The following is a 21,102-nucleotide window of genomic DNA, read 5'->3' on the forward strand; positions in this document are numbered from 1 at the left end:
CTGGTAACCATCAGTTTGTTCTCTACAGTTAACTCTATTTCTTGGTTTGCCTCTCTCTTTTTTCCTCCTATGACCATTTGTTTCTTAAATTCCACAGATGAGTGAGATAATATGGTATTTGTCTTCCTTTGATTGACTTATTTCACTTAGCATAATACTCTTTAGCTCCACCATGTTGTTGTAAGTGGCAAGATTTCATTCTTTTTTATGGCTCAGTTATATTCTATTGTGTGTATATCACCACATCTTCTTATCCATTCATCCGTCACTGGACACTTGGGCTGTTTCCATAATTTGGCTACTATAGATAATGCTACTATAAACATAAGGGTGTATGTAACCCTTTGAATTAGTATTTTTGTATTCTTTGGGTAAATACCTAGTAGTGTGATTCCTGGGTTGTAGGGTAGCTCTAAATTTTTGAGGAACCTCCATACTGTTTTCCAGAGTGGCTGCACCAGCTTGCATTCCCACCAACAGTGCAAGAGGGTTCCCCTTTCTCCGCCACCTGGCCAGCACCTGTTGTTTCTTTTGTTGTTGATTTTAGCCATTCTGATAGGTGTGAGGTGATATCTCATTGTAGTTTTGATTTGTATTTCCCTGATGGTGAGTGATTTTGAACATCTTTGCATGTGTTTGTTGGCCATCTGTATTTCTTCTTTGGAAAAATATGTATTCATGTCTTCTGCCCATTTTTAATTGGATTATTCATTTTTTGGGTGTTGAGTTTTTTGTTTTTTGTTTTTTTAAGATTTTATTTATTTATTTGACAGAGAGAGAGACAGCGAGAGAGGGAACACAAGCAGGGGGAGTGGGAGAGGGAGAAGCAGGCTTCCCACGGAGCAGGGAGCCTGATGCAGGGCTCGATCCCAGGACCCTGGGATCATGACCTGAGCTGAAGGCAGACGCTTAACGACTGAGCCATTGGGTGTTGAGTTTTATAAGTTCTTTATATATTGTGGATACTAACCCTTTATCAGATAATGTCATTTGCAAATATCTTCTTCCAGCCTTTGTTGATTGTTTCCTTTGCTGTGCAGAAGCTTTTTATTTTGAAGTCCCAACAGTTTATTTTTGCTTTTGTTTCCCTTGCCTCAGGAGACATATCTAGAAAAAAGTTGCTATAGCCAATGTCAAAGAGGTTACTGCCTGTGTTCTCCTCTAGGATTTTTATGGTTTCAATCCCTATCAAAATACCAATAGCATTTTTCACAGAGCTAGAGCAAACAATCCTAAAATTTGTATGGAACCACCAAAGACCCAAAATAGCCAAAGCAACCTTGAAAAAGAAAAGCAGAGCTGGAGGCATCACAATTCCAGACTTCAAGTTATATTACAAAACTACAGTGATCAAAATAGTATGGTACTGGCACAAAAACAGACACATAGTTCAACAGAACAGAAGAGACAACCCAGAAATAAACCCACAACTATATGGTCAATTAATCTTCAACAAAGCAGGAAAGAATATCAAATGGGAAAAAGACAGTTTCTTCAATAAATGGTGTTGGGAAAATTGGACAGTAACATGCAAGAGAATGAAACTGAACTACTTTCTTACACCATACACAAAAACAAATTCAAAATGGATTAAAAACCTAAAATTCCTAGCCTTTTAAATTTGGTTGAGTGGATAGAATACAAACATGGAATATAACCAACCATTTATGGTAGCCTATTTTAGCCACTAATGAATGATACAGAATAGGGAATAACACTGAGGCCTGGAACAGTCAGAAAAGGTATCGTGGAAAGGGGCACATGTGGCTCAGTTGGTTTAGCAGCCTACCCTTGATCTCATCTCAGGTCTTGATCTCATGGTTGTGAGTTCAAGCCCCACTTTGAGCTCCACACTGGGCATGGAGCCTACAAAAGAAAAGAAAAGAAAAAGGAAGGAAGAGAGAGAGAGAAAGAAAGAAGAGAGAGAGAGAGGGGAAGGAAGGAAGGAAGGAAAAGAAAGGAAGGAAGGAAGGAAGGAAGGAAGGAAGGAAGGAAGGAAGGAAGGAAGGAAGGAAGAAAAGGTATCATGGGGGATACAGGAGTTGAAAGCCTGGACTTTAATACTTATTCCTATAATTCATTCATTCATTAACTTATTCATTCACTCATTCATTCAATACTTAGTGAGTTGAGCATCATACTTAATGTATGTAAGAGTAATGAGCAATGAGATACAGGCTGGATAAGAGGTATGAGAGAATCATAAGAGGTATTATTCCACTATCAAAATAGTACAACTATACTCCGACTCACCAGGCACTTGTTGAGTGAGTGTGTCTTGCCTGCTGAGAGCTGCACTAGATCCCTTTATATTTTTTTATTTTTTTAAGATTGCTTTATTTTATTTTAGAGGGAGAGGGAGAGAGCAAGCATGAGTGGGAGAGAGAGAGAATCTCAAGCAGACGCTGTGCTGAGCACGGAGCCAATGGGGCTCCAACTCACAAACCTGAGATCATGACCTGAGCCAAAACCAAGAGTCAGATGTTTAACGGACTGTGCCACCCAGGCACCCCTAGATCCCTTTTTAAATGAAGTTAAAGATAGCCTAGCCTGGTCACTGTCTACGAAGACACAGAAAACATTTAAATAATAAGATAAGTCTTTGTAAGAATAAATGCCGAAATAGCCCCTGTTGTGGACAACCAGGACTGTATCACACGGATTAGGCTCTAAGAAAAGGGCACAAGGAAAACAGGATGCATGCAGTACCCTCAAGTTCTTACCATCCAACTGCTTAGCCAGCCATACCATGGTTGTGCTCCAGGAAAAAGACATAGATCCTCTGCCACCTTGCATATTTATGGGAGCGACGAAGGGGACAGGAACTACTCAACTGATTTGGGAAATTCAGCCTAGCCGGTATAAGAAACACCCTTTGCTGGGATGTTAATGTACATATCAGCACTAGTTTTAGGAAGAGGTCTTGAAATTTATATCCCCCCTCTACTCAGCCAACTTATTGCTAGGCGCCTGAGGGAGGGTCACTATCCTTATCCAATAGAGAAATAGTCGTCTTCTCGGAACTGTAGGAAATCAGAGTGATGTGGGATAGGGAGATACATCCACAGACAGGACTTGAATAGGTGGGAAGAAAGGGGGTTGGACATTCTAAACAAGGGGCCTGCATAGGTGAAGGTACAGAGACAGAAATCAGGATACCACATTCCCCATAGTAACTCAAGTGCTTAGTTCAGTGCCAAATAATAATAGGTAAATATTTGTTGGCTGACTGAAAGATATTTAGGAAAACTGCATGCCCAGAATCTCAAACTTGGTCCATAAAATAAGTGGCAATGTCTTGGGGTATATTCAAAGCCACAAGAAATAAATGGCAACAATTTTACCAGATTTACTGATACATTAATTTAAATTAAATATATGCAGATATATTTGTTTTAATTTTCTACATTATATATGTGTGTATATATAACTAGATTGCAAAGTTTCAATAAATTCTTCAAATAAAACATGAAATGAGATTAAAAAAATGAAATCAAGCCTTTGCAATGAGCTAGAGAGTATTATTCTAAGTAAGTCAATCAGAGAAAGACAAATACCATATGATGTCACTCATATGTGGAATTTAAGAAACAAAATAAACAAGCAATGGGAGAAAAAAAAGAGAGAGGCAAACCAAGGGACAGACTCTTAACTATAGAGAACAAACTGATAGTTACCAGAGGAGATGTGGGTGGGTGATGGGTGAAATACGTGATGAGGATCAAGGAGGGCACTTGTCATGATGAGCACCAGGTGTTGTATGGAGGTGTGGAATCACTGTATTGTACACCTGAAACTAACATTACACCGCCTGTTAACTGGAATTTAAATAAAAACTTCTAAAAAACATAAAATGAGAGAAATTTCTTCCTTGCAGTACCTTCAGGTGCTATTTCAGACCCCTGGGAAGGACATGTTCACTCTTCTCCACTATTAGGGTACTGTGATGGAAAAGCTTCAAAAGCATGAGTAATGAATGGGTTCCTGTTAAACAAAAGTAAAAGAAAAAAGTGATGAAAATAGCAGCAAAGAGAGGAGTTGTAAGGTTCCTAACCTTTTCTTGAAGAAAGAGTTGTTAGTGGGGCACCTGGGTGGCTCGGTCGGTTAAGCGTCTGCCTTCGGCTCAGGTCATGATCCCAGGGTCCTGGGATTGAGCCCCGCATCGGGCTCTCTGCTCAGCGGGAAGCCTGCTTCTCCCTCTTCCACCCCCTCTGCTTGTGTTCCCTCTCTTGCTGTGTCTCTCTCTGTCAAATAAATAAAATCTTAAAAAAAAAAAAGAAAGAGTTGTTAGTTAAGACTAAGGAAATCTTTTTCTTTAAATCAGCAGTAAACTGGATTATGTGGCCTCCACAATAAATATTATTATAATATGTATGTATATACTATATATCATACAATATGTATTATTATATAAATGTACATATAATACAACTAATTTAAATATAAATATATTATAATATTAATATTATATTACATATACAATATGTATAATATTTATAATAAATAAATGTTATAAATAGAAATAGAAATATTAGTTCATATCAATAGGCTTCCACAATAAGAAAGTGTCTAGCTTTATAAACCATCTTTGGGGAAAAATAAACAAAAATAAAACCCTGCTAGATCTAAGAATTTGTAACTGTACACACACACACAAACATACACACACAATGTCCCAAATTTAAAATAATATGATTAAGAAACCACAGTCCCCGTTTAAAGCTGAAATTTTTTATGGCCATAAGTGAAGATGACAATAGTACAGGTAATGTGATATATGATAATAGTTCATTATTAGAAATTTTAAGGATTAAATATAAGTAGAAAGAAAACTGGACTGCCAAGATTCACTTTGGTATATTTTTGCATAAAATTTTACTAGTCTTCAGTTTCAAAATTTGCTCTCACTGCCTTGCTTCACTTCTTTCAGAAAAATATACATTGTGCAATTGGGGGGGTCCCTGAGGTTAACTAGTATGGTCAGTTCTGTGTGGCTGTAAACTTCAGATCCGGATATTGTCCCCCATTTGCTCTTTCCAAAGATGCAGGGCACTTATTTCAGGATACCTGTCCTACTGTATTAGCTTAAAAAATGCTGGTGACAGTGTAGCTGAAAAGTCAAATGGAAAAGAATTTGAAAGGCTCAACATCTTCCTTTCTGCTGATTTTTTTAGACTGATTCTTGAGAAGAATGTTCCTGTGCAGAATGACCAGGCTGTGGCAGCTCTAATCCTGTCACTGCAAGCCCCTTCATAATCAGTGGGGATGGCCACATGGTTCATTCACCACATAGTGATGAGAATCAAACGTGAAAATGGCTGAAATAACTGGGTCAAATCTGCAGCGGGCCACATAAAAATAAGGGCATATTCAAAAATAACGGATCATACTTTCTGTGGGTAAAATAGGAGTGATGATGGGGAAGTATCAGCCAGTTTCAGAAGGACACTAGCAAGTAAAATGATGTAAATCATTCATATTTATATAGGTATGGAATATAAATAAACAATACTGTTTATCATATAAATTTAGGCAGATTTATGTCCCAAACATCTAATTTCCAGCTCATTCCCTCTCATAATAAAAGTTAGCCAGCAATAGAAGCATTGGGGAGTCAGAATATTTTAAGCTTAAGTATTACTTTTAATACTGTTTCATTATGCTGGGGTGGATTTCTTCCATTTGTCATTCCAAATCCATCCTCTGCCCTTCTCTGCTGTGTTCTGTGCCCTGGGAGGCTGGTTTCTATCAACAGGCTTCCTTGTCCTCTGGCTTCCAATTTGGCCAATAGAGGGCATGAAGGAAGATCAGAGAAAGGGAGGAGAGTGAGGGGGAGCATTGCTTCAACTCCCCTTGATGAGGTCATCCCTCCACATAAGGTAATGGCTCTTTCTAGATGGCCTATTCCACATAGTCTATCTTCAGATCCCTGCAAGTACTTTCTCCTCTTTGCCCTGTTACTACACCACCCCTAGTGGTTTCCATACTCCTTGTCCAAACCTCTGTAAACAATCCCTCTAGTAAACTCTCCTCAAAACACCAACCTGTTTGACCATGTGTGACCTTGGTTGAATCATATGACCAGCTAGAACCTTGACTGAATCATATGACTAGTAATCATTGTTTATAATTATTTGGCAATTCATTTAAAATAATTGTCTGATGATAACAAAAGGTGTGGCTATTTCCCTTCACCTTTTGCATGCTTTCCTTGCTAAACCTGAGACAAGATTCATGGAATGCACCTTCTGTATTATCTCAGACCTTCCTCAAGGGTATGTGGCCTTGACTTATTAAAACAGCTCTAAGTCTAACAGCTGTCTTGGGGATGGAAAACAAGTAATTCTGTCAGGTTGACTCAAGTCAGGCCTCTATTCGCCAAATGTGTGATTTTTTGGTGATACAAGTCAAGTAGGTCTGGTTATCTAGTTTACTCTTTATTAGGGGATAATTCATTCCTTACATTTCCATTTGGTGCCTATCAGCTTTTGTTTTGAACTATCTTTTCAAGGATTTATATGGCAAACAGCCTTGGAATGGAGAGATAATATCTCCTTGGGCAAAGAGCACATTTGTTTCCTGACCAGGACAATACGGACGAGTTCTCCCTCCAGGGCAAAAGTTGGGCAGGTTCGCCTGCAGATCGTTCTTAAAAGATTGGGTTTTCTAAATTTGGAGTTCCTCGGCTGTGACGCAAACCTGCTACGTTCACAGCATACATTGGGACCTTTTCACCTAACCCAGGGAACTTGGAAGGCAAGGGAACCAACGCAGACATGAAGCTCACATTGCCTGCTGTGCTAGGAGTAGAAAAGTCCTTTGTCTCTGACCAAGATGTCCCCTATCTTCTATTGGCATTTATGAAACTATGGCAGGCTAATCTGTTAGTTTGAAAACAGCGTAAAAATCTCATGCCCGTCACAGTTCTTAACAGTCCAAGGACTCCCACTGTAACCAAACTTACTTGAATTTGCTCGTTGGTGAGTCACAGAGAGAAACTGCAGCAGGTGGAGTTATTGCACAAAGTAAACATTATTTGCAGCAAACGAGGAGATCATGAGGAATAACTTCCAAAGCCATGACTCCTCAAGTAAGGGTAAATGGGTTCCTTTTATTTAGGGTTAGGATGAATATTTAGATAGGGGAGGCTTGTCATCATATATAGAGGTGGACGTAGGGTGGGGCATGTGCCTTAAGGAAAACATGCCTATACATACAATGTATGTTATGTGAAAGTGTCTTGTGCTCCTCCTTGGGCACAGATTTTAGTATTATAATAAGGTAAAGGTAACTGTTGGTCACTCCATGGGTCACTGCATGGTCCATCTATGCAGGTGTGAATCAGGGTTAAGTTAGAACTGGTCTGATGCCAAGTGATGTGGAGCATTTTTTCATGTGTCTCTTGTCAATTTGTATGTCTTCTTTGGAGAAATGTCTGTTCATGTCTTCTGCCCATTTTTTTTTTTAAAGATTTATTTATTTATTTGACAGAGAGAGCGAGAGAGCACAAGCAGGGGGAGCAGTAGAAGGAGAGGGAGAAGCAGGCTTCCCGCTGAGCAAGGAGCCAGGACACTGGGATCACGACCCACGCCGAAGGCAGACACTTAACCATCTGAGCCACCCAGGCGCCCCTTCTGCCCATTTCTTGATTGGATTTTTTGTTTTTTGGGGTGTTGAGTTTGATAAGTTCTTTACAGATTTTGGATACTAGCCCTCTATCTGATAAGACATTTGCAAATATCTTCTCCCATTCTGTCAGTTGTCTTTTGGTTTTGTCGACTGTTTCCTCTGCTGTGCAAAAGGTTTTTATCTTGATGAAGTGCTAACAGTTCATTTTTGCTTTTGTTTCTCTGGCCTTTGGAGATGCATCTAGCAAGAAGTTGTTGTGGCCAGGGTCAAAGAGGTTGCTGCCTGTGTTCTCCTCTAGGATTTTGATGAATTCCTGTCTCATGTAGGTCTTTCATCCATTTTGAGTTTATTTTTGTGTGTGGTATAAGGAAATGGTCCAATTTCATTCTTCTGCATGTGGCTGTCCAATTTTCCCAACACCATTTGTTGAAGAGACTGTCTTTTCTCCATTGGATATTCTTTCCTGCTTTGTCGAACATCAGTTGACCTTAGAGTTGAGGGTCCATTTCTGGGCTCTCTATTCTGTTCCATTGATCTATGTGTCTGTTTTTGTGCCAGTACCATACTGTCTTGATGATGACAGCTTTGTAATAGAGCTTGAAGTCCGGAATTGTGATGCTGCCAGCTTTGGCTTCCTTTTTCAACATTCCTTTGGCTATTTGGAGTCTTTTCTGGTTCCATACAAATTTTAGGATTGTTTGTTCCAGTTCTGTGAAAAACGTTGATGGTATTTTGATAGGGATTGCATTGAAAGTGTAGATTGCTTTGGGTAGCATAGGCATTTTAACAATTATCTGTTCTTCCAATCTATGAGCATAGAATGTTTTTCCATTTCTTTGTGTCTTCCTCAATTTCTTTCATAAATATTCTATAGTTTTCAGACTACAGATCCCTACCTCTTTGGTTAGGTTTATTCCTTGGTATCTTATGGTTTTTGGTGCAATTGTAAATGGGATCGATTCCTTGATTTCTCTTTCTTCTGTTGCATTTTTATTTTTTTATTTTTATTTTTTAAGATTTTATTTATTTGACAGAGAGAGGCATAGCAAGAGCAGGAACACAAGCAGGGGGAGCGGGAGAGGGAGAAGCAGGCTTCCCGCGGAGCAGGGAGCCCGATGTGGGACTCGATCCCAGGACGCTGGGATCATGACCTGAGGGGAAGGCAGACGCTTAACGACTGAGCCACCCAGGCGCCCTGCCTCATTTTTAATGTATAGAAATGCAACTGACTTCTGTGCATTGATTTTATTATTTTATTTAAAAAATTTTTTTTTAAGATTTTATTTATTTGAGAGAGTGTGAATGAGAAAGAGCATGAACGGTGGGGAGGGGCAGAGGGAGAGGGAGAAGCAGACTCCCTGCTGAGCGGGGAGCCCAATGGGGGGCTTGATCCCAGGACCCCGGGACCATAACCTGAGCTGAAGGCAGATGCTCAACCAACTGAGCCACCCAGGTGCCCCTGTGCATTGATTTTATATCCCCCCACTTTGCTGAATTCCTGTATCAGTTCTAGCAATTTTTTTGCTAGAGTCTTTTGGGTTTTCCACATAGATTATGTTATCTGTGAAGAATGAAAGTTTGACTTCTTCTTTGCAGATTTGAATGCCTTTTATTTCTTTTTGTTGTCTGATTGCTGAGGCTAGGAATTCTAGTATTATGCTGAACAACAGTGGTGAGAGTGGACATTCCTGTTGTGTTCAGAATGGCTAAAAGTAACACTCAGGAAACAACAGATGTTGGCGAGGATGCGGAGAAAGGGTAACCCTCTTGCACAGTTGGTGGGAATGCAAACTGGTGCAGCCACTCTGGAAAACAGTATGGAGGTTCCTCAAAAAGTTAAAAATAGAACTGCCCTAAGACCCAGCAATTGTGCAACTAGGTATTTATCCAAAGGATACAAAAACAGTGATTCGAAGGGGCACATGCACCCCAATATTTATAGCAACAATGTCCACAATTGCCAAAATATGGAAAGAACCCAGAAGTCCATCAATAGATGAATGGATAAAGAAGATACGGCATATGATGTAGTTTTTGAATGTTGGTGAAGTCTGGAGCCGACGGCCAAGAAAGAATTCTTGAGACGTCTTTGGTGCAAAAAAGGTGATTTTATTAAAGCACTGGGACAGGACCCAGGGGCAGAAAGAGCTGCTGCCCCAGAATTGTGAGGGGCAACTGATGATATACTTTGGGGTTGGGGGACGTAAAGACAAAAGGAAGTTCCAAAAAGATTTTCATATGCTAAAGGAGACTCACGGGATACCAGAGGCCTTGCTATTGTCAAACTAAGGTTGTTTTTCCCTCTAGCTAGTCATTAAACATTAAGACAGTTGGGAGCTTCCTGGAAGAAGGTTACACTCTGCCTGCCTCAAGTACTTCTCAATGGACTGCAGGTTATAGGGACATTTAATTTAATCTACACTTCCTTCTGCCTTTGTTTTCCATATCAGTACACACACACACACACACACACACACACACACACACACACACACACTGGAATATTACTCGGCCATCAAAAAGAATGAAATTTTGCCATTTGCAACACCGTGGATGAACTAGAGGGTATTATGCTAAGTGAAATAAGCCATATGATTTCACTCATATGTGGAATTTAAGAAACAAAACAGATGAACATAGTGAAAGGGAAGGACAAATAAAATAAGAGGAAAGCAGAGAGGGAGGTAAACCATAAGAGACTCTTAACTATAGCAAACTGAGAGTTGCTAGAGGGGAGGTGGGGGGGATGGGGTAACTGGTGATGGGTATTAAGGAGGGCACTTGAAGTAATGAGCAACTGATGAATCACTGAATCCTACCTCTGAAACTAGTAATACAGAATATGTTAATTAAATTGAATTTAAATAAAATTTTAAAAAAGAGAAAGAGAAACTGGTCTAGATGGCCTGGGCCCGCCTGGGCCCACCTGGGCGGAACTTTGTCCAGGCAGTTCTCATTGCTTGAGGGGTAGTTTTGGTTTCTGTCATCATGAGATGCTATGCATCTCGGGTCTTTTGTCTGAGGTAAGAGATAAGCTGGAAAGAAATGCTTGAGGAAAAACATGGGATAAAGGTCAGTGGGTACAAGCCAGGTGAGCAGGAAAGGTCAGGTCTTGGGGTGTAGCTGCTGACACCATCTCAGTGATGAGGGAGCCAAAGGCAAGCTGAGGACAAAGCACAACCTCACCTCCCCCCCACCCCATATGTGTGACATTCCTCCTGGGAACTCCCAACTGTCTTAATGCTTTGCTAGAGGGAAAAGCAACCTTAGCTTGACAAGAGCAAGGCCTCCAGTATCCTGAGGGTCTTCTTTAGCATATGAAAATCCTTTTGGACACCTTTCTCCTGACCTCCCCCAGCTCCCAAGTATATAATCAGCCATTCCTCACAACCACAGTGCCGAAGCTCTTTCTGCCCTCAGGGTCCTGTCCCCTTGCCTTTTTTTTTTTTTTAGATTTTATTTATTTATTTGAGAGAGAGCAGAGTAAGAAAGAGAGAGCATGAGTGTGTGGGGGGGGGGCAGTGCAGAGGGAGAGGGAGAAGCAGGCTCCCCACTGAGCAGGGAGCCTGATGTGGGGCTCGATCCCAGGACCCCAAGATAATAACCTGAGCCAAAGGCAGCTGCTTAACCGACAGAGCCACCCAGGCGCCCCAAGAACTGCTTTTCAGAAGAAGAAAGTTATAGCATGAACTTCCTCCAAACCTTGTCTAATCTAGGGCTTGCCAAAGTCTCCAAACAGCATCTCTGCTGCCAGGCACACTTCTAATGCCATTAGATCTGTTATGCCATAAGGCCCAACAGGCACGTCAGCCTGCTTATCAGCCTAGACCTGTTGCAGAGCTCGTTCTTGTTCCAGGACCCACTTAAAACTGGCAGCTGATGGCTTATCTCATGAACGCAGTGGTGTGGCATGCCCAAATGTGGTATAGGTTGTCACCAAAATCCAGAAAGCTTCATCATACACTGTGCCTCTTTCTTTGCAGTGGTTGATGCAAGGCACTGCCACTTGTCTCTCTGTAGAAGGGGTCTCCTAACATGCCCCAAGTCACTGAGCCCCTTGAAACTTCATCACGGTGGCAGGGCCCTGAACTATCACAGTTTATCTCCCACCCTCCGGTACATATAGTTTCTACCTCCTGCTCACTAGGTTCAATTAACATTGCAAATAATCATTGTAAAAAGAAAAAGGTGATGTTTCATAAAATACAATAAAAGGTATAGCTTTGTCTCTGCTATATAAATGCAAACTGCTCCTGATTGGGTTGGAAAAGAATGCATTTGCCAGGTCACGTGTCAGGTGCCAGGGTGATGACTTGTTCCAGTCAATATACATCTAAAACAATAGCTGCAGCGAACATCACAATCTGATTAGGTCTGCAATAATCTATCATTTTCCAGGGCCCTTCAGGCTGTTGCTCTGGTCACACAGAAACATTTTATGCAGATATAATAGGAATCACTAACCCTGCTTCTCTCGAGGTTTTTATGGCAGTGGTAAATTCTACAATCCCTTCCGAAGTATCTCTTCCCAATTACTACTGGTGTATTGTGTGGGAAGAGTTCCAGAGACTCTAGATGGTTTTTCCTTTCATAATAGCCCTCACTCCGAAGGACAGGAAACCAGAATGGTGCTTTGTTAGTTATCAAGTCTATGTGTGTGCATTCTCACCATATATCCTGTAACTGTAAAAATAAACACAGTGTGGATCTGTAGTTCCACTAGACCCACTGTTAGCTGAATTTGGGTCGAGACTTTATGTAAAAGCCTGACATCCATAAGCACCGACTTTGGTGGACTTTTGTAGAGTTTGGAGTCTCTGGGGATCAGTGTAAAATTAGAGTCAGTATGTCATAGCTCCCAGGAGTTCTGGGTATTTCCCTTTCCTCGGTGCACGGTCCCGTGGGTAGATAGCTGCAGGTCACTCTGCGGAAAGCTCTTCTCCACCCTGTGGAGGAAATTCACTGTGTACACCTATAGCTCTCCTGCAGGGTTCTTTTTCAGAGGCATGTAGCCCCCACCTCTGTTGAGGGCCTTTGGGTCAGTACACTGGCTTAGTTCTGGGAACCTGGTAAGAAGTCATGAATCCAAACAGTGAGGTCTAGTTAGTTTCTTCTCAGCTGACCTCAAAGTATTCCTTCTATGTAAAGCAGAAGCTGTGTAGGCTGCCCATTTATTCCAGAACACCCCTATTACTCTTCTCTGTGGATTCATTGTACTAACCACACCAAACATGTCTTTGTTAGGATCTACCGCCTAGGTTCTTCCCCCTCTGAAGTTCCATTGTCCCACTGTCATCAGGAAATGCAATTTCCGTGGCATTTCCCACTGTCTCTCTGGATGTCAAGAGAGCCTCAGAGAGATGCCCTCTTGCTCCTTTACCCAGTGCTTGGTGAAGGAAGTGGCCTCTAGGCTCTCCTAGAGGGCATAATTAGGTGGTGGCAGAGCTAGCGACCAATGACAGGATTTAGAGGATCAAATCAGGAGGCTGCCACTGCCCCGTTTCTTCCCTATGAACTCTAGAATGCTGCTAGATGACCAAGCTGTGCTGGACACCTCATTCTGCCCTCTACACATCAGAGAATGCATCACTGGAGGAAGCCTGCTTCTCCCTCTCCCACTCCCCGTGCTTGTGTTCCCTCTCGCGCTATCTCTCTCTGTCAAATAAATAAATAAAATCTTATAAAAAAAAAAAAAAAAGGAACTAATCACTATTCAGAACTTTAGCTCTAAAGGGTTTGAGAAATGTCCTTCTAGCTAGGTGGCCTTGTGCCTATCCACAAGTCTTTTACTGTGGCAGAAGGGAAGAACAGATAGATTTGGGAGAATTACTCCCAGTCTGCCACACTTCCCTCTCCTTCTCTACTGGTTCCCTCCCATCAGCATTTAAACATGCTCAAATCGCTGTTGTTTTCTGCCATTTCTGGAAGAGAAAACCATCCCTCATCTCCATCTCTATTTCCATCTCCTTATTCTATATAGTTCTATATTATGAAAGAATTATCCTCAAACACTTATTTATTGGTGTATGTAAGAAAGTCTGAATTAAGCATAGCAAAGGAAGCTGTAGATATCAATATGCAATATACGAAACTGACAGCTGTGGACTGACCAAAAATTGAAGACTGTTCCAGTGTCAGGTCATTTATTAACATCACCAGGTGTGGTACGCAGAATAATGGGCCCCAAAGATGTTCATACCCTACTTCCAGAACCTGTGAATATATTACCTTGCATGGCAAAAAGGATTTTGCAGATGAGATTAAGGATCTTGCGGCTATTTTAAATTATCTTGGTGGTACCAATCTAATCACACGGGTCTTTAAAACTCTAAGATGGGGGTACCTGGGTGGCTCAGTTGGTTAGGCATCTGCCATAGGCTCAGGTCATGATCCTGGGGTCCTGGGATCAAGCCCCATGTCAGGCTCCCTGCTCAGTGGGCAGTCTGCTTGTCCCTCTCCCTCTGCCCCTGTCGTGCACTCTCACTCTCTTTCTCTTAAATAAATAAATACCTTTAAAAAAATAAATAAAAGAATAAGATGAAGAAAAAAGAGGAGACGCTTGAAAGGAACTCAACTTATTGTTGCTGGCTTTGAAGGTAGAGGAAGAAGACCACAAACCAAGGAGGTGGACATCCTCTAGAAGCTGTATACAGTCCTCAGCTGACAGCCAGCAAGCACAGGAACTTATAGTCCTGTAACTTCAAGGAACTGAATTCTGCCAATGACTTGAATAAGCAAGGAAAAACATTCTCCCTAGAGCCTCCAGAATGGAATGTGACCCGGCCAACTCCTGGGCTTTAGCTCTTTGAGGTCCATGCCTCCAGAACTGTAAGAAAATATATATTATTTAAGCCACTACATTTGTGTTTGTTATGGCAGCAATAGAAAATGTATCAAACAAGGTACTTTTGCCATGTAAGTCTTCCTTCCTGGGGACACTGATTATAAAACCAGGGTCCCTGAGATTAGGGGAAGTTGAAAAAGATTAGTTCTGGGACAACCACCTGACTCATATCCTGACTTACAAAGAGTTCTAGGGAGAATATCAAGCAGGAAGGGAAAAAAGAAAAACACTGCTTTTCTGTCTTGTTCTCCCTTCCCAAATGAGAAAACTGGAAAGCACACATCATAGGATTTACAAAAGAGCAGCAAAAAATTCTAGTTCTACCTCTACATAGTAAAGATATGTAAATAAAAGCACTGATTACACTGGCCCAAGCCCAGTGGGATACCATTCAGAGCTATGCATGTACAGAATACTGGTTCTACCCCATCCCTATATCCTACCTGTGTAAAAGCACAGAGGACATGTGCTTTACATGAGTTTACACAAGTGCAATTCACAGCGTGAAATTACCCCATAAAGAGCTCTCCTCATATTTGAAGAAAAAAACCATTCCTCCACAGTAGTCCAAAATCCTCCCATGAATTCTCCTTACCTCATAGAAGTCAAAGCCTTCTTTCTATGGGGGATCACCATAGTATAGCATCTAATGTACAAATCCTAAAATAATTTCTCAGTATAAAAACATTTTTCCTTTCCCACATTTTTATAATGCATAAAATCTTCTTCCTAACCAGAAATACCTTCTCTCCCAAATCTTCTGAATTATCTAGTTTTGAATCTAATTACTTAATAAAGTTAGGGTTTTTTCAAATTTCTTTTAACCTGTAACTTGGTATTTCAGAAGTGTCACTTAAATCAGCCTGAAAATAAAACATCCATGGAGATAAAGAAAACAAAACTTCCCTACCAGACAGAGCTACTGGAAAGTTCATCTAGTAATAATTTATAGTAAAGGTAATTTATTATTTACCATGCAAGTTGTTTATGCCATTTACAGCATCTTCTTCACTTCAGTGACAAAGGCCAACATACACTACTAAGGATTACCAGGTGGCTTAAGATACTTTATCACCTTTCTTGTGAGGAAACTAAAGAACGCTACGGTCATTAATCCAGTAATTCTAGTAATGCACTTTTGAAGATGAGGGTGAATGTTCTACTCATTTAAGTATTTATTTCAGTAGTTTAAAAACAGAGACTTTATAAAGAAAAACCAATATAAAAGCTAATGAAGGAAGAAACCTGAATCAAGGATGTAAAAATTAAATCTGTAAGCAGAGAGAGCCATCAGAAAATATTGTTAGGCAAACCCTGGAAATGTGGGAAATAGTAATTGGGGTAAAACAAGGAGCAAGGGCAAGGACAAAATCAAATCCAAGTCAGAAACACAGGTAGACTGAAATTCCCAAATTGTGTGCTCAGGGGCATAGGACACTGGAGTGAACTCACAAGGCACCATGGGATATTTTAAATTTTTGAGAGAAACACAAAAACATCTGCGAGACATTATAAGAATGTCTATGGTTAGGTTGTTTGGATCTAATAACTTAATAAATGGAACTATGCAGTATTTCTTAGGCTCAAGGACACCACGAAAAAATTAGAGATTCCAATGGTGTTGTCAAACAAGTTTGGGAATCTCTGTCTTAAGGACTTACCAGGGTTCAAAAGACACAGCTTGTCCAGAGTAGAATCAGAAAAGTAGAGCAAAAGTAAAAAGGACAGTGCCTCCAGCCTCTATTTGCCTAGTTATACCTAGTGGGGCCTTTCTTTCACTCCATCCAGGCTCTAAAGAAAGGAACCTTTGTGCCCCATTACTCTGAATTTACTGCAGGATTCCTTCAAAATCAATGAATCTTGCTTATAAATCAGTGAATCTTACTCTTACTTAATAACAAAAACAAAACCATGATTTTTTCAATGTTGGTTTGGGGACCAAATAACTAGAGTTCCCCAAATATTTAGTATGAGAAAGTCCACTAAAATAAATACTTCTCTAGTGAAGAAATGAACTTTATGTTAAAATTCATTCAGCAATAATAGCCCATTAAAGAAGTTTTAAAATTTACTCTAAATTAAGGGTTGGCAAACTTTTTCTGTGAAAGGCCAGATATTATTTTTAAATACTTTATCTTTTTTAACAACTCTAAAAATGTAAGAGCCAATTGAAAGCAGTAGGTGTATTCACATTGCTGTCAACCAATCTCCAAATCTCATTACATCTTGAAAAGCTGAAACTCCACACCCACTGAACTAACAGTTCTCCACTTCCCTTTGTATGCCTTTGTACACAGCAGCACTAGACACCATTAGGGGCTAGAAGGAGGGTCTGTGGTCAGGGTTAAAAGGTCAAAGTACACACTCCAATGTTCACAGCAGCAATATTTACAATAGGCAAAAGATGGAAACCCAAATACCCACTGACAGGTGAATGGATAAAGAACATGTGGTATATACATACAATATCATACTAGTCAGCCTTAAAAAAGAAAGTTCTGATACATGCTACAACATGAATGGACCTTAAAAACATTATGCTAAGTGAAATACGCTAGATGTAAAAGGACAAATACTGTATGACTCCCCTTACACGAAGTACCTATTCATAGAGACAGAAAGTAGGATGGTGATTACCATGAACTGGGGGAAAAGGGAAATGGGGAGTTAGTGTCAAATAGATACAAAGTTTCATTTTGGGACAATGAAAAAATTGCATATGGATTTGGTGGTGGCAGTTTCACAACAATATGAATGTACTTAACGCCACTGAACTGTACACTTAAAAATGGTTAAATGGCAAATTTTATATTGTTATTTTACTACAATAAAAAAAAGATGTAAAAACAGCTCTTAGCTCATGAGCCATACAAAATAGACTGCAGACCACAACTGGGTGGCAGGCCATAGTTTGCTCTGAATCCTAAGACCCACTGAACAAAATGAACAAAATGACATGAAATATTTAAAAATTTTTTCCACGTCATTATAATTTTCTTTTAACATGAACATGTTAAACAGATGTTCACATTTCACATATTTGTTACATCCACCAAAACTTTTAATACAACCAAAAAATACTTGAGGGAAGCCTAAGATGAGGTCAAAATGTATATAAAGACATACAGACATATATGTAGAAATCTGATAATACACAGACGTGTGTACAGCTTTACCTATTACAGATGCAGAGGAGGCAAAAATGAATAAATAAACTATACTGTCTTCAATGAAGCTTAAAATGTAACCCAAACAATGTGGTAGGTAAAGCTGACACTTAATGGGCAAAAATACTCAGTTTTCAAAAGTTCAGATTTTAAAGTTTGATATTACAGCTTGTTCCACTTTTATTTTCTTCCCCATTTATTTGGTACATAGCAGGCTATTTTCCCTCCCATTTGGGAGGAGAAAAAAATGACACATTACAGAATCAAGCATAATGTAAAGACCTACTCACATCCCCTCCCTGCATTTGCAATCTTGAAATCTAACACTCACTTAACTCTTTCATTGGTTAGCACAATCTCAGACTCTGAAGGCAACATATTCCTAAAAAAGAAAACCCTAGACACCTTTTCTAGGCTTAAAGTCAGTTCTAGGCAAAAAATCACTCTAAGCCAGAAGCCTTTTTCAAATAGGTAGAGTGTACGTAAATACAGAGACAAAGGACATGGTTCCAGTTATCTATTCTCTGGCACAGACACGTAACAACCAACCCTAAACAAAGAAGTAAAACAATCATTTTCATAATGCTTATGATTCTTTTTAAGACTTTGTTTTCTCAGAGCAGTTTTGGATTTACAACAAAAGTGAGCCAAAGGCACAGAGAATTCCTATATACCCACTGTCCCCCCACATGCACAGCCTCTCCCATTATCAGGATTGTCTACCAGAAGGGTCCATTTTTTTTACCAAGGATCAATCTACATCGACACATCAAAATCACCCAAAGTCCACTATTTACCTTAGGGTTCATACCTGGTGACGTACATTCTATGGATTTGGACAAAAGCACAGTGACATACATTCAATATACAGAATATTTTCGTTGCCCTAAAAATCCTCTATATTCTGCCTATTCATCTCTCCCTTGTCCCCATCTGGCAACCACTGATCTTTTTTACTGTCTCCATAGTTTTGTCTTTTCCAGAATGACATATAATTGGAATCATAGTGTGTAGCCTTTTCAGATTGGCTTCTTTCACCTTGTAGTTGTCATTTAAGTTTCCTCCATGTCTTTTCATAGCTTGGCAGCTCAGTTCTTTTTAGTGCTAAATAATATTCCATTGTCTGAATGTACCACTGTTTATTAATCCATTTATCTACTGAAGGACATCTTGGTTGCTTCTAAGTTTTGGCAATTATGAGTAAAAGTGCTATGAACATCAAGGTGCAGGTTTCTGTATGGACATAAGGTTTCACCTCCTTTAGGTAAATAGTAACAAGTGCAATTGTTGGATCACATGGGAAGAGTATGTTTCATTTTGTTAGAAACTTACAAACTATCTTCCAAAGTGGCTGTACCGTTTTGCATTCCCACTAACAATGTATGAGAATCCTTTTGCTCCACATCTTCACCAGCATTTGGTGTTGTCAGTGTTCTGGATTTTGGCCATTCTAATAGCCGTGTAGTGGTGAGTCATTTTGTTTTACTTTGCATTTCCCTGATGGTATGATGTAGAGCATCTTTGCATATACTCACTTGACATCTGTATTATCTTCTTTGGTGAGGTCTGTTAAGGTGTTCGGCCCATTTTTTTAATGAGTTTTTATTTTCCTATTGTTGAGTTTTAAAAGTTCTTTATACATTTTGAGTAACAGTCCCTTATCAGATGTATTTTTTACAAATATTTCTCCCAGTCTGTGTCTTGTTTTCCAATTCTTTTAAGGCCATGGATTCTTCAGGTCAGGAATTAGGACAAGACAGAACAGGAATGGCTTCCTTCTGGTCCACAAGTCTATGGCCTCAGCTGGGAAGACTGAAAAGGCTGAAGGGTGGCTCAAATGGCTGAGAGCTGGAATCTGCTTCACCACTCATGTAACTGGTACCTGGGCTAACTGGAGGGTGGTCTCAGCTGTGACTGTCAATGAGAGTACTTCAAGGGGTCTCCCTATTGTTCTGGGCTTTCCACAGCACACCTGACTCAGACAGTCAACTTCTTACATGATGGCTGAGAGTTCCAAAAGCAAGTGTTTCAACAGAGAAGATGGAGTTGCATGGCCTTTTATGACCTAGCCTCTGATGTCACATATGGTGATTATGATCACTTTCACTATATTCTATTGTATAAATCAATCATAAGCCCATCTAGATTTAAGGGAGGGGACACAAGGTATATCTTTTTATGGCAAGGACATCAAAGAAGTGGTACCATATTTTAAAACCACCATGGACATATTTAGAGATGGAAACATATGCCAAAGGGTTAACAGTGCCCACCTCCCAGGATCCCTCAGAGTGAATTTTATTAACTTACTTTTTTGTCAGACTAACCCAAACATATCCTCCATGGATGTCAAAATTCCATCTACATATTTTCATATAATACAGTAACAAAGAGAAACTTCGTTTTATCTATATAAACTGCATTAAGGATGACTAATATCTTACTTTTGGCTCTAGTACCATCTGCCAGTTACAGCCATTTCTTATTTTCTAAAACATCAAGCTCAGATCCATCCTCTGGCTTAGGCTAAGTCATATCCAGAAAGAATACAGAGAATACCTATAGGAAGTATAGCAAGTAGATTAGGATCACGCCAGCATTATAATTGCTGAAACTGGTGGCCATTCTCTATCTCAGTGATTGCTAGACTTTAGGATTTCATGAACCAAGAAAAATTTCAGAAATAAAATAAACCAAATGGGAGCAAATAAAATTAGCAACATTTTATTTTCCAAGGAAAAATATTTAGAAAACAACTACTGCTCTATAACTGTCATCACATAAAAGAAATAGAATGGACAATTTCAAAATAAAGCACAATCCTTAAGAATAAGTTTGACTAAATGAAAACTCACTATATATTTTTTTTTCTCATTTCCCCGCTGATCTGCAGAAACTTCACCATAGATGAAATTCACAAACTGGTGTGTGAAACCACTTGTGCATCAGACCATTCTGGTCTCTTCCATCTCTTGCTTTATTCTAATAGTTCTAGAACTTTAGCTTGCTCCTAGGAACTCGGTCTAGAAGACATATAAATACATAATTATAATACAACATGAATGCTGTAACCGTGAAAGGTTTCATACACTGGGTGAAAACGATTTGCCCATGAGCAGGAAGGAGGAAGACTATTAAACGTGGCAATGACTATGGCTGAAAGCACAGAGACAATCTGTGTGTGCGTTATATCCAAGAAGATATATTGTGTACTAAAAAGTAAGTAGTGGTCATACTTGGTTGTACAGTAAGGGCTACTTTTCTTTATTCTTCTATTTTCTGAAATTTAACAATGGAATATGCATTAATTTAATGACCAGGAAATAAACAACCATTTTAATTTTGTAGACTACCTTAGGAAGAACAAACAAAAGGCCTATTTCCCTTTAAGAAAGCAGTTTGTATTAAAAGAGGCCAGGCTGGAAAATGGAAATGTTAAGGATTTGATAGATGGGTGCAGAA

At 39.7% G+C, this 21,102-nt stretch overlaps 1 long non-coding RNA gene across 4 annotated transcripts in view; it reads right to left on the reverse strand.

The window, feature by feature from the left end:
- Nucleotides 1–21,102, reverse strand: part of LOC144381381 (uncharacterized) — a 49,077-nt gene that overhangs the window by 26,844 nt on the left and 1,131 nt on the right. The window contains exons 2-4 of one of the 4 annotated variants that reach the window (XR_013446505.1): nucleotides 20,496–20,663; nucleotides 3,881–3,984; nucleotides 3,464–3,790 (exon numbers count right to left, since the gene is read on the reverse strand). This is a non-coding gene — a long non-coding RNA (uncharacterized LOC144381381). Of the gene's footprint in view, nucleotides 1–3,463; nucleotides 3,985–17,787; nucleotides 20,664–21,102 lie in introns of those variants that run through there. The other 3 variants (XR_013446504.1, XR_013446503.1, XR_013446502.1) reach the window with 3 other exon arrangements.

The sequence above is a fragment of the Halichoerus grypus genome, chromosome 3 (genome assembly GCF_964656455.1).
Source record: "Halichoerus grypus chromosome 3, mHalGry1.hap1.1, whole genome shotgun sequence".
NCBI lineage: Eukaryota > Metazoa > Chordata > Mammalia > Carnivora > Phocidae > Halichoerus > Halichoerus grypus.